A 10,981-nucleotide genomic window follows, 5' to 3' on the forward strand; every position below is an offset into this window, starting at 1 on the left:
ATAAGCAGTAATCAAGTCTAAAATGAGCATGCACCCAATTCAAATAGTGCCGATAAATAGTATTTAACATTGTCTAAGCACCTATTTTAGAACGGTAGCTTTCAACAACTGTGATTTAGGGTTAGTCTGCAGTCCGCGGTCTGCAGTTTGCAAGTGTCAGACACCGCTCTCCTTCAATGTCTGACACATCCACTTTTTCAAATTATTGATTATTTTCCTGCCCTTTATTCGATGTATCTGTGACTGTCCACTCATTTGCGGATTTTTGATTTCTTTTCTCCGAGAGATTCCGAAAACCACTTCGCACTGCATTTTGACAATGATTCTGTGAATGGTTATGTTTTTTTACAAGTGGTTTCTCCAAGATAATGACACTAGTGGTTTGGTGACAAGTTCTTTCCTTTGATTAAACTGCTGTTACCTTTCGTTGTTCTATTTGCCCTTGCCACCATCCTTTTTTCACAGTGTGAACGTTGTGTTTGCGGTAAAACAAACAAAACAACAATAACAATCCTTTATTGACTCACGCTTATTGCAAGAAAAAACGTTATATACATTAAATTACTTACAATAGGATAACAAGGAAAAATAATAAATTACTTGGAGCCTAGGGGCTTAAGGAACCGTGAGGTCTTCGAGCTAGCTCTGATACTCTTTTAAGTTCATTTATATAATAAAAAAAAGGAGACAAGGGAAAAAGAACTATAGCATAATTGAGTTAGTTAATAATAAAATTTATGTTCGGGTTACTTTCGAGGATTCTTCTGGCAGCAAATAGCGTTTAATTTCTTTGGAAAAGGAAAATGTAGTGAAGTCTTTCACGTGATGAGGAATATCGCCGGCCAGAGATCTATTGCCTGAAACGAAAACATTTGTTTGCCCATGTTGGTTAAAATTAACCGCGTCACTGGCACATCACTCTAAACATCTTCTACACGACAGATCGAAGTACAGCCATTTTCATATTCCTCAGTCACTATTCCAAAATATATACGACCCCGGTTTGCTCCGGTGGGGTGTCTTCCACTGAAGACAGGATTCACAAATAGAGACAAACGCAAACGTATGAAACGACAGCGACGTGACCACATAATTTAGCAATGTTTAACCATAGGCATTTCTACATGACACTGAACCATGATTTCATTGGTTCAGACCACAAGCGACGACACACTTCTGGAGGCTTGTACTGAAGTGGCAATCTAAGATAGCTGGGAAACGAAGTCACATTAATTACAATATTTACTGATCTGCCATAATAGTAAAATAACTCGAGAATGTACGATCGTCGGGGTGAATGCACTGCACTTCCGCTCAGGTTGTCGAACTGTCAGTAGATGTCAAATTGTAATCACTAAGGAGCTTTGGATCGCTTTGGATCGGAGGACGTTCTGAGCACGCGCACTTCGAGAAATGTTCTGTCAACACCGCGGCAAAATGAGTGCGCAGGCTTGACCCACGCGCGAATCGTTTCCACGCGCGAGGGACTGGTACCAATCAAATGTGCCATAGAAACAACATCGCGGCAAAATGGCGGCAATTTAAATTCTCTGTGTTTGTTTTCATTTTGCGATGATAAGGACAACACTACTTTGATGAGGTTTAAAATTTGAAGAGAGCTTCCTGAAAGACTAATCTTCCGTGTGTCTTTTCAAACCAAAAACTATAGTTCAAACCAGGAGAATTTTACCTTGCATTCGAGCGCTAGAGCAAAAGGACGAAGTTCGTAATGTTATTAGTCGCGATGGTCTCTGCGTTGGTAAACTTCTGGGGAGAAAACTGTGCACTGAGAAGGAAAACGCGGGGTAAACATCTTTGCAAGGGCAGAATTATAACTCCTTCTGCGAAGATGAACGAGGAAATCGTCTGTTTGTTTCATTGGAATCATTTGAAAGTGAGAAATAAGCTTTTAAAAGTTCTTTTCATGCCCGCATCCCACTCATTCGGCAACATGGACAAGTCACTTACCTGCCCTCCATTCTCATATTTTACAACACTAGTTACTTTTACACGAGCGAGGCAATAAAATAAAGAAAATAAGTCTTAATTTTAAGAGAGGATCACAAAAAAGTTTTGAAACTAAGTATAAATTTGACTCCAATGCTACTTGATGTTTCCCTTTTACTTGGAGTTTGGTAGTGGTCCATCGTTGAAAATATTTTTTCAGCATTTTTCCTGCAGCTGGCTGGTAACTGTAATTTTTTTCTCCAGCTTCCTCGATCACCTTGTCGAGCCTTGCTGGGATGAGGGTGGGGAGACATGAGAATCATGATAATGAAACATAGAAAACATTCACCTGCATGTGTTTGGAAAATACTCATTTCACTTTTGCATGCATTGTAGCAGCAAAAATCCAGCCTAAATTTTGCACTGTGTGTAAAGATACTGAGAGAGGAATGTAATCATACATCCAGCAAGACTAGAGGCATTCTGCTTCATACAACTGATCCAGTTTCACTACCCAATGATAGACCCACAATGGCTCTACCTGGACCTACAATGACTCTATCTGATTAATTTTCAACAACAACAACCACAACAACTACTATGGTATGTGTTACCACAAAACACAATATACACTAAATCAAATATCACTCTAATTTTATTGTTGTAAGTACCGTATATTCATTATTAAGACTATTACAAGTAGGAGCATTCTCAGAAGTTAATATCCAAATCCATACTCAGCAAGAGAAAGACTAGAATAACATACAGCTGTATTAATGAGATCAAGACAGTTTACTTGAATAAAAAAACCAAATTATATTTGCTTGGTCAAACATTGACTTAGAAGGTGTGGCAAGTAAATAATTATCGTCCCTTTTCTAGACAATTTTGAAGAGCTGTTTGGAAACCATCTTGTATCAATGAGTGAGCTGACACCCATATGTGATGTTTACTTTCCAGTAATACTGTTGTCATCATGCAGGATCTCGTGCAGGAAAAAATCAGAAATCAATAACAACCCTGGCTTTTTTCACCACAACACCAATAAACTATTCAATGCTGAACTCCTCATCACAATCTCTGAAAACAATCTGGAATGTTGCTTGCCACGCATGGTTTGACCAGATCAGCACACACACACCAGGAAGAGTTTTAGACTTAAGCACTGGAATAAGAATAAATGACATGTTTAAGAAACAACAGGAAACTGATCAAAGTAAAACATTAATATTATTATCACTTGGTCATTTTCATGCACAGATGTCACTTAAGATACAAAAAAACATGGAAATCTGTGCCCTATTTGTAAAGATCCCTTTATAAAAAAAAACTAAACTTAACTGACTCCCTTAAAAGAGGTTTTGGTCACAGTAGTTGTGGTGGTTATGGTGGTCACAGTAGTTGTGGTGGTTATGGTGGTGACCGTGATCATATTGGTCACAATAGCTGTGGTGGTCACAGTAGTTGTGGTGGTCGTGGTGGTCACAGTAGTTGTGGTAGTCGTAGTGGTCACAGTAGTTGTGGTGGTCATGGTGGTCATAGTGGTCACAGTAGTTGTGGTGGTCGTGGTGGTCACAGTAGTTGTGGTGGTCATAGTGGTCACAGTAGTTGTGGTGGTTATGGTGGTGACAGTGATCGTATTGGTCACAACAGCTGTGGTGGTCACAGTAGTTGTGGTGGTCATGGTGGTCATAGTGGTCAAAGTAGTTGTGGTGGTCGTGGTGGTCACAGTAGTTGTGGTGGTCACAGTAGTTGTGGTGGTCATATTGGTCACAGTAGTTGTGGTGGTTATGGTGGTGACAGTGATCGTATTGGTCACAATAGCTGTGGTGGTCATGGTGGTCGTGGTGGTCACAGTAGTTGTGGTGGTCGTAGTGGTCACAGTAGTTGTGGTGGTCGTGGTGGTCACAGTAGTTGTGGCAGTCATGGCGGTCGCAGTAGTTGTGGTGGTCATGGTGGTCATAGTGGTCACAGTAGTTGTGGTGGTCGTGGTGGTCACAGTAGTTGTGGCGGTCGTGGTGGTCACAGTAGTTGTGGTGGTCGTGGTGGTCATAGTGGTCACAGTAGTTGTGGTGGTTATGGTGGTGACAGTGATCGTATTGGTCACAACAGCTGTGGTGGTCATGGTGGTCGTGGTGGTCACAGTAGTTGTGGTGGTCGTAGTGGTCACAGTAGTTGTGGTGGTCATGGTGGTCACAGTGGTCATAGTGGTCACAGTAGTTGTGGTGGTTAGTGTGGTGACAGTGGTCGTAGTGGTCACAGTAGGTGTGGTGGTCATGGGGGTCACAGTGGTCACACTTGTTGTGGTGGTTATGGTGGTGACAGTGATCGTATTGGTCACACTAGGTGTGGTGGTCATGGTGGTCGCGGTGGTCACAGTAGTTGTGGTGGTCATAGTTGTCACAGTAGTAGTGGTGGTCGTGGTGCTTACAGTAGTTGTGGTGGTCATGGTTGTCACAGTAGTTGTGGTGGTCATGGTGGTCGGGGTGGTCACAGTAGTTGTGGTGGTCGTAGTGGTCACAGTAGTTGTTGTGGTCGTGGTGGTCACAGTAGTTGTGGTGGTCATGGTGGTCACAGTAGTTGTGGTGGTCATAGTGGTCACAGTGGTCGTGGTGGTCACAGTGGTTGTGGTGGTTATGGTGGTGACAGTGATCGTATTAGTCACAGTAGCTGTGGTGGTCATGGTGGTCACAGTAGTTGTGGTGGTCAGAGGTGACAGTGATCGTATTGGTCACAATTGCTGTGGTGGTCATGGTGGTCGTGGTGGTCACAGTAATTGTAGTGGTCGTAGTAGTCACAGTAGTTGTGGTGGTTATGGTGGTGACAGTAATTGTGGTGGTCGTAATGGTTATGGTGGTGACAGTGATCGTATTGTTTACAGTAGTTGTGGTGGTCATAGTGGTCACAGTAGTTGTGGTGATCGTGGTCGTCACAGTAGTTGTGGTGGTTATGGTGGTGACAGTGATCGTATTGGTCACAGTAGTTGTGGTGGTCATAGTGGTCACAGTAGTTGTGGTGGTTATGGTGGTGACAGTGATCGTATTGGTCACAGTAGTTGTGGTGGTTATGGTGGTTGTGGTGGTCACAGTAGTTGTGGTGGTCGTAGTGGTCACAGTAGTTGTGGTGGTCATGGTGGTCACAGTGGTCATAGTGGTCAAACTATTTGTGGTGGTTATTGTGGTGACAGTGATCGTATTGGTCACAATAGCTGTGGTGGTCATGGTGGTTGTGTTGGTCACAGTAGTTGTGGTGGTCATAGTGGTCACAGTAGTTGTGGTGTCTTGGTGGTCATAGTAGTTGTAATGGTCGTGGTGGTCACAGTAGTTGTGGTGGTTATGGTGGTGACAGTGATCGTATTGGTCACAAGTGCTGTGGTGGTCATGGTGGTTGTGGTTGTCACAGTAGTTGAGGTGGTTGTAGTGGTCACAGTGGTCATATTTGTCACAGTAGTTGTGGTGGTTATGGTGGTGACAGTGATCGTATTGGTCACAATAGCTGTGGTGGTCATGGTAGTCACAGTAGCTGTGGTGGTGGTAGTGGTCACAGTAGTTGTGGTGGTCGGTGGTGGTTGTCACAGTAGTTGTGGTGGTCATGGTGGTCACAGTAGTTGTGGTGGTTATGGTGGTGACAGTGATCGTATTGGTCACAATAGCTGTGGTGGTCATGGTGGTCACAGTAGTTGTGGTGGTCGTAGTGGTCAGAGTAGTTGTGGTGGTCATGGTGGTCATAGTGGTCACAGTAGTTGTGGTGGTCGTGGTGGTCACAGTAGTTGTGGTGGTTATGGTGGTGACAGTGATCGTATTGGTCACAGTAGTTGTGGTGGTCATGGTGGTCACAGTGATCACAGTAGTTGTTGTGGTTATGGTGGTGACAGTGATCGTATTGGTCACAATAGCTGTGGTGGTCATGGTGGTCGTGGTGGTCACAGTAGTTGTGGTGGTCGTAGTGGTCACTGTAGTTGTGGTGGTCATGGTGGTCAAAGTGGTCGTAGTGGGCACAGTAGTTGTGGTGGTCGTGGTAGTCACAGTAGTTGTGGTGGTTTTGGTGGTCACAGTAGTTGTGGTGGGGGTCACAGTAGTTGTGGTGGTCATGGTTGTCACAGTGGTCGTGGTGGTCATAGTAGTTGTGGTGATAAGTCGGGAAGAGGAACAACGACTCTGCCAGCCGCCGCGACATTCTTTGATTTGCCGCTCATCCAAAGAAATGGATGAGTCAGTCCAGTTGCGACTTCTCAAACCTGTTTTTTTAATTTTTGGACATGATCAATCTCCATGATAAATATTTTTAAACCGGCGTGACAATTTCCAACTTCTAATTAAATTAATTAATTAAAATTGTAATTATGATTATTTTATCTATTTATCTGTTTGCTTCCGACTTTAAATTGTACATTAACTATGAACTGAGCAAATAAAATCATATTGTATTTTATTCTCAATCACATACGTCACTATTTAGTAGATCTAAAAATAGAAATATACGGAAAGGGTTGACTCAAGGGTACAATGCAGATGGAAGCTCCGGGTAATGGACGCCTGGTTCCATTTATTATCTGGCTCTCCCTCGTGAAATACCTTTTTGCTAATTTTCTAAGCTGACTGATAGGAGTCGTTTACGAGTAACCATTCTTGTTGGCGTTTTTTCCTGACTGATACAAATGTTGCACTGTTTGTCGTTAGAGGCAGCTGCAAAAATCTTAGCTGTAGTTAAACAGCTTTAAACTGATGGTTAGCCTTAATTTTTAGCCGCCTCCTCCACTCACTAAGTACTGTTTGTCATTAGAGGCAGCTGCAAAAATCTTAGCTCTATTTAAACTGATGGTTAGCCTTGATTTTCAGCCGCCTCCTCCACTCGCTAAGTCACTCGGAGAGAGAGGCGACTGAAATTTAGGCTAACTCATGGGTAGCCTACGAACATTTTTTGGCATAAAAATTCACTGGTAGGGATCACTTTTCCCACACCGAAAAGAAACTACAAACCTACAATAGTAACAAATAACAACAAAAAATGGTCAGATGTCACTTAAGGACGTTCGCGCGAAAATTTTTCTACCACTGTAAGATAATGAGTTAGTTATGTCAGAAATGTAAAAAAAATGGGGGGTCACCGACTTCGTTTTGGAGAGAACATGCCCGGAAAAACACCCAAAATGTGACAAAATCGGGCTTCGTTAGCGAATAAGGCCAGTGTCTGTAAACCCAAATATATTGCAATTAAATCTTTGAAGTGAAATTTTCTCTGCCAAATATTGTTTAAGTGGACTTATTAAGTGAATTTAGTCAACTGGTGAGGTTCCTTAAAGATCAAGTTCGCATTTAGCGACCACAGTTTCACGCGCCTTGCAGCCGCAAGATGGCAGGATTTGATGTCCCATGAGCAGAAATCGTGAAATTTTTTTAACTTCCCACATTGATTGTTTGTTCATTTTTGGACAACGTGGAGATAATTGTAAATATAATCCGTTTCTGGAAAGAAAAATGGGGGTCACCGAACGTCCAAGAGCGTTAAATGCAGGCAAAGCTATAGCAATGGTCTTTTGCCCTATCATTTCTCATTTTATTACTTGGCGCGCGCGCTCGTGTATGACGTGGTGTGTGCATTTGCGTGCGCGGTAAGGATGCGCAGAAACAATTGGCGCGAACGTCCTTAAGGACGGTGCTTACTAATTAACAATATTTTTGCCCCGGTGTTTGATTATGCAGGAATTGTAGGTCTTAACAAGTGTTATTAAAATCCAAAAAGAAAATTGGGGGTAACCACGCATTTTCAAAGATAATTCATGAATAATTTGTAAAAAGCTTTAAAATATAAAGCAATGTATGGCGTTTTTTCTCAAATTGAAACTTGATTATCTCTCAAAAATGCATGGTTACCCCCAATTTTCTTTTTGGATACCAAGAGTAATTACTAAGATCTACTTTCTCCGTATAGTTTTAAACCGCGCAAAAATATCCCTGTATTAGTAAGCATCCCCAATAGGAAATCCGAGTATCTCAAGATGCGCAGAGCGTTTGCGCAATAACAATAGTAGGCACCGTCCTTAAGATACTTGAAAAAAACATGGAAATCTGTGCCCTATTTGTAAAGATCCCTTTATAAAATTTTATAAAAAAAAATAAACTTAACTGACTCCCTTAATAAGAGGTTTTGTCAAACAGTGCAGATAAAAACAGTTTCTCACATCTCGAAAGTAATGACAGTCAAAATGACAGCCAGCCAGATATCAACACTTTCCACAAGATTTCTTCAGGTCAGATGACTGGGACAATGAAATCAACAGAAATCTAGAGATCAATTAAATTTAATCATACCACAACCTAGTGTGTCCTGAAAAGCAACACAGAGCTGGAAAAGAAAGAGCATCGCCATCTACCAGACAAACCATTGCTCTTGCTGTGGACAACCAGGTCACAGAAAAATCCATGGCTCTCGTATCACATGTCAGAGGTTAAAACTTCTCTTGTGTCAAAACCCTCCGCGTTTTTAGAGGAATTGCCCTTAAGCGAAAAACAGTAAACGAAAAATGTTATCAGTTTAAAATTTACAACTTTTAGGTCTTCAAGGGTGTGACCGAAACACGAGCAAACATGGTTGGCAAAGATCACTCGTGGAAACGACATAAACAAATAAATTCATGCCTAAAATAAGCTTACCTCTTTTGACTTTCTCGTTGGAAACAACTCGGAAGTACTGTTTAGTTTTTCTATCGAGTCCATGTTGAGCGTGAGATCTTGATCATCAAAAGGTACAAAAGAACTTTTACTTCACCGCCAAATAAACTCAAAAACCAAGAGCTCAAAAGCTGGAATCAAATGATCAAATGTGTTCGAAGCAGAGCATGCGCACTCATTTTGCCACGGTGTCATGTCTGTCTTCAAATCTTATGCGCATGCTCAGTACGGAAAACTTATACTGGTAGTCGTCCTCGTCGTCCGATCTAAAGCTCCCTAATATCTAACGTCACTCACCTGTAGATTGCGTGCGCAACGAGTGGTTGCGTACGACTCAAAGCGAGACAATGCATTTATCGTTATTCTCTTAGAACAATGTATAATAAAAACAATAATAAGATAATTGCTAAATGTCGGGGTAATCAATGCCTTGCTAAGTGCTATCAGGAAAACCAGTCCAGTAATAGTTTAAAGTAAATAAGCTAGTGCCTCACCTCATCTCCAATGTGCTTGGGAAGCTGCGCTCTGAGCTGGACGTACTTCTCCTTCGTGTCTTCTTAATACATTCCTTGATGTTCCTGTCCAAAACAAGCAATGAACGCCCTGAAATGTCGACCAAATAAGCCCAATTACACGATAAGACTTGAATGTCGTGTTACCTACAATTCCACACAGAGTCAATTAAGTTGGTTCTCAGTGAAGCCCCAACTCTAAAAGGAGTAACTGCTATTAAATTCGCTCACATCACTAATGCCTATCAAATAAAGTTCCCACCCTTTCACCCCGACCACTAGGGAACTTCATCGTTCGTTCATCCAATAGCCTATAACATTATTTCCAGTTCCGCAAAGAAAAGAAGAGAAATTATGAAGTGGAACCAACATGTTCAGTGTGTGGCATAAACGTTTGCTTAGTGCAACTCTAGACATGCATGAAATGCAGGAAATCGTGCGTCAGAGCAATTTGCAGTTAGTTTTTTTGCAGACTATTTTACTTAAAGGGCTATGTAACGTTATTTTAGGGTGTTTCGGGAAAATCCTTAGTTAATCACGAGCTTAAAACTCGAAAATGGTAATGTGGAATTTCTCAGTTACCAATAAAATTATCGTTACATCACAAACGAAGTGATTCTGAGAAAAAAAAACGACCTTTATCTAGGCGATTTGTCATAACTCTGAAAAACGTCGAGCCGACCTTTTTCAAGATTACCCAGATGTAATCCGATTCAATCGTGTACATTTATGTTCATCCATGTTTCTCTTTCCTTGGCAGTATATATTTTATTTTGTTCAACAGTTTCATCCTATCATTTTGGCATTTTGGAAAAAAAGGAAAGGAAAGCAACTTACCAAGTGTCTAGTCGTTCTGGTGCTGAAGCACTAATTGGGGACACTGTAAACTGAAATTAACAATTCAGTAACGCAAATTAAGTCGAGTGCTCTCATCACTGTACCATCCCTGCACCCCAAATCATGGAATCATATCATTTTGAGTGACATAGCCCCTTTATATAAGAAACGAGTGAATTTCACTCAAGAGCGTGTGTTGTTATCTTTGAACTGAATTTATTACCAAAGCTTTAAAAAGTAAAAGACCTCAAAACGGGACATTGCTGCCATGACGTCTGGATGACCCCACAAATGGTCTACGGTCTTCATCACCCCCCCCCCCCCCCCTTACTTTAAAAAATGACGGAAATGTTGCAGTTCAATACCACCCAACTCATTGCCTTCTGTTTTTGCCTAACACCTACCACAGGCAGCCCAGTTTACGCTCATGGAGCGTCTTGCTGGTTTAGGATTAGGGTTAGGATTATTCAACATGCCCCTCATGCTACACTATTATCGCAAAGAAAAAATGCATGAAAGACAGGCAACCATTTGGGAACAGCAGGAGTAGCGTAGGTCCATCAAAACTTTTCCAACATGCCAACCTGTCGACGGAGTAAAATAGGTAACGGAACTTGCACTATGGTACAATTTTCTTCCAACATCGAGCCTTTTTTGGTATTTTCGCCGCAGACCAACGGCCATTATCGATGCTCGGATCATGCGTGGTCACTTCCACTGTTTACTCGACTTTACACAGCCCCTCAATCGTTTAAAAGGTCGTCACGTTTGCCCGTCAATTTCAACCACGTACACTTTAAAGACTGTTCTAGCTACTCAATTGTGTATTTTTCTGGTTAATAGAGCCAAGAACACGGGCGTCTCTTAAAACCGAAAAGATTGAAGCGAATATTATGCCTCATTTCCCTTGTGACTCCTACTGACTGACCTTTGTTTGTCTGAGTCACTTGGGGGTCTATAATTTCATGACGTAATTAGTGCAAAACGCTATTGAACCCAGTGAGAAGTTCGTGA

General features: G+C 41.8%; 1 long non-coding RNA gene across 1 annotated transcript; it reads right to left on the reverse strand.

Moving 5' to 3' along the window:
* Nucleotides 1–500: 500 nt before the first annotated feature.
* Nucleotides 501–10,889, reverse strand: LOC138060583 (uncharacterized). The gene is made up of 3 exons (XR_011134385.1): nt 10,507–10,889; nt 9,113–9,221; nt 501–857 (listed from the first exon to the last, which is right to left on the reverse strand). It is a non-coding gene; the product is annotated as an uncharacterized lncRNA (long non-coding RNA).
* Nucleotides 10,890–10,981: the final 92 nt, after the last annotated feature.

The sequence above is a fragment of the Montipora capricornis genome, chromosome 8, assembly GCF_036669925.1.
Source record: "Montipora capricornis isolate CH-2021 chromosome 8, ASM3666992v2, whole genome shotgun sequence".
NCBI lineage: Eukaryota > Metazoa > Cnidaria > Anthozoa > Scleractinia > Acroporidae > Montipora > Montipora capricornis.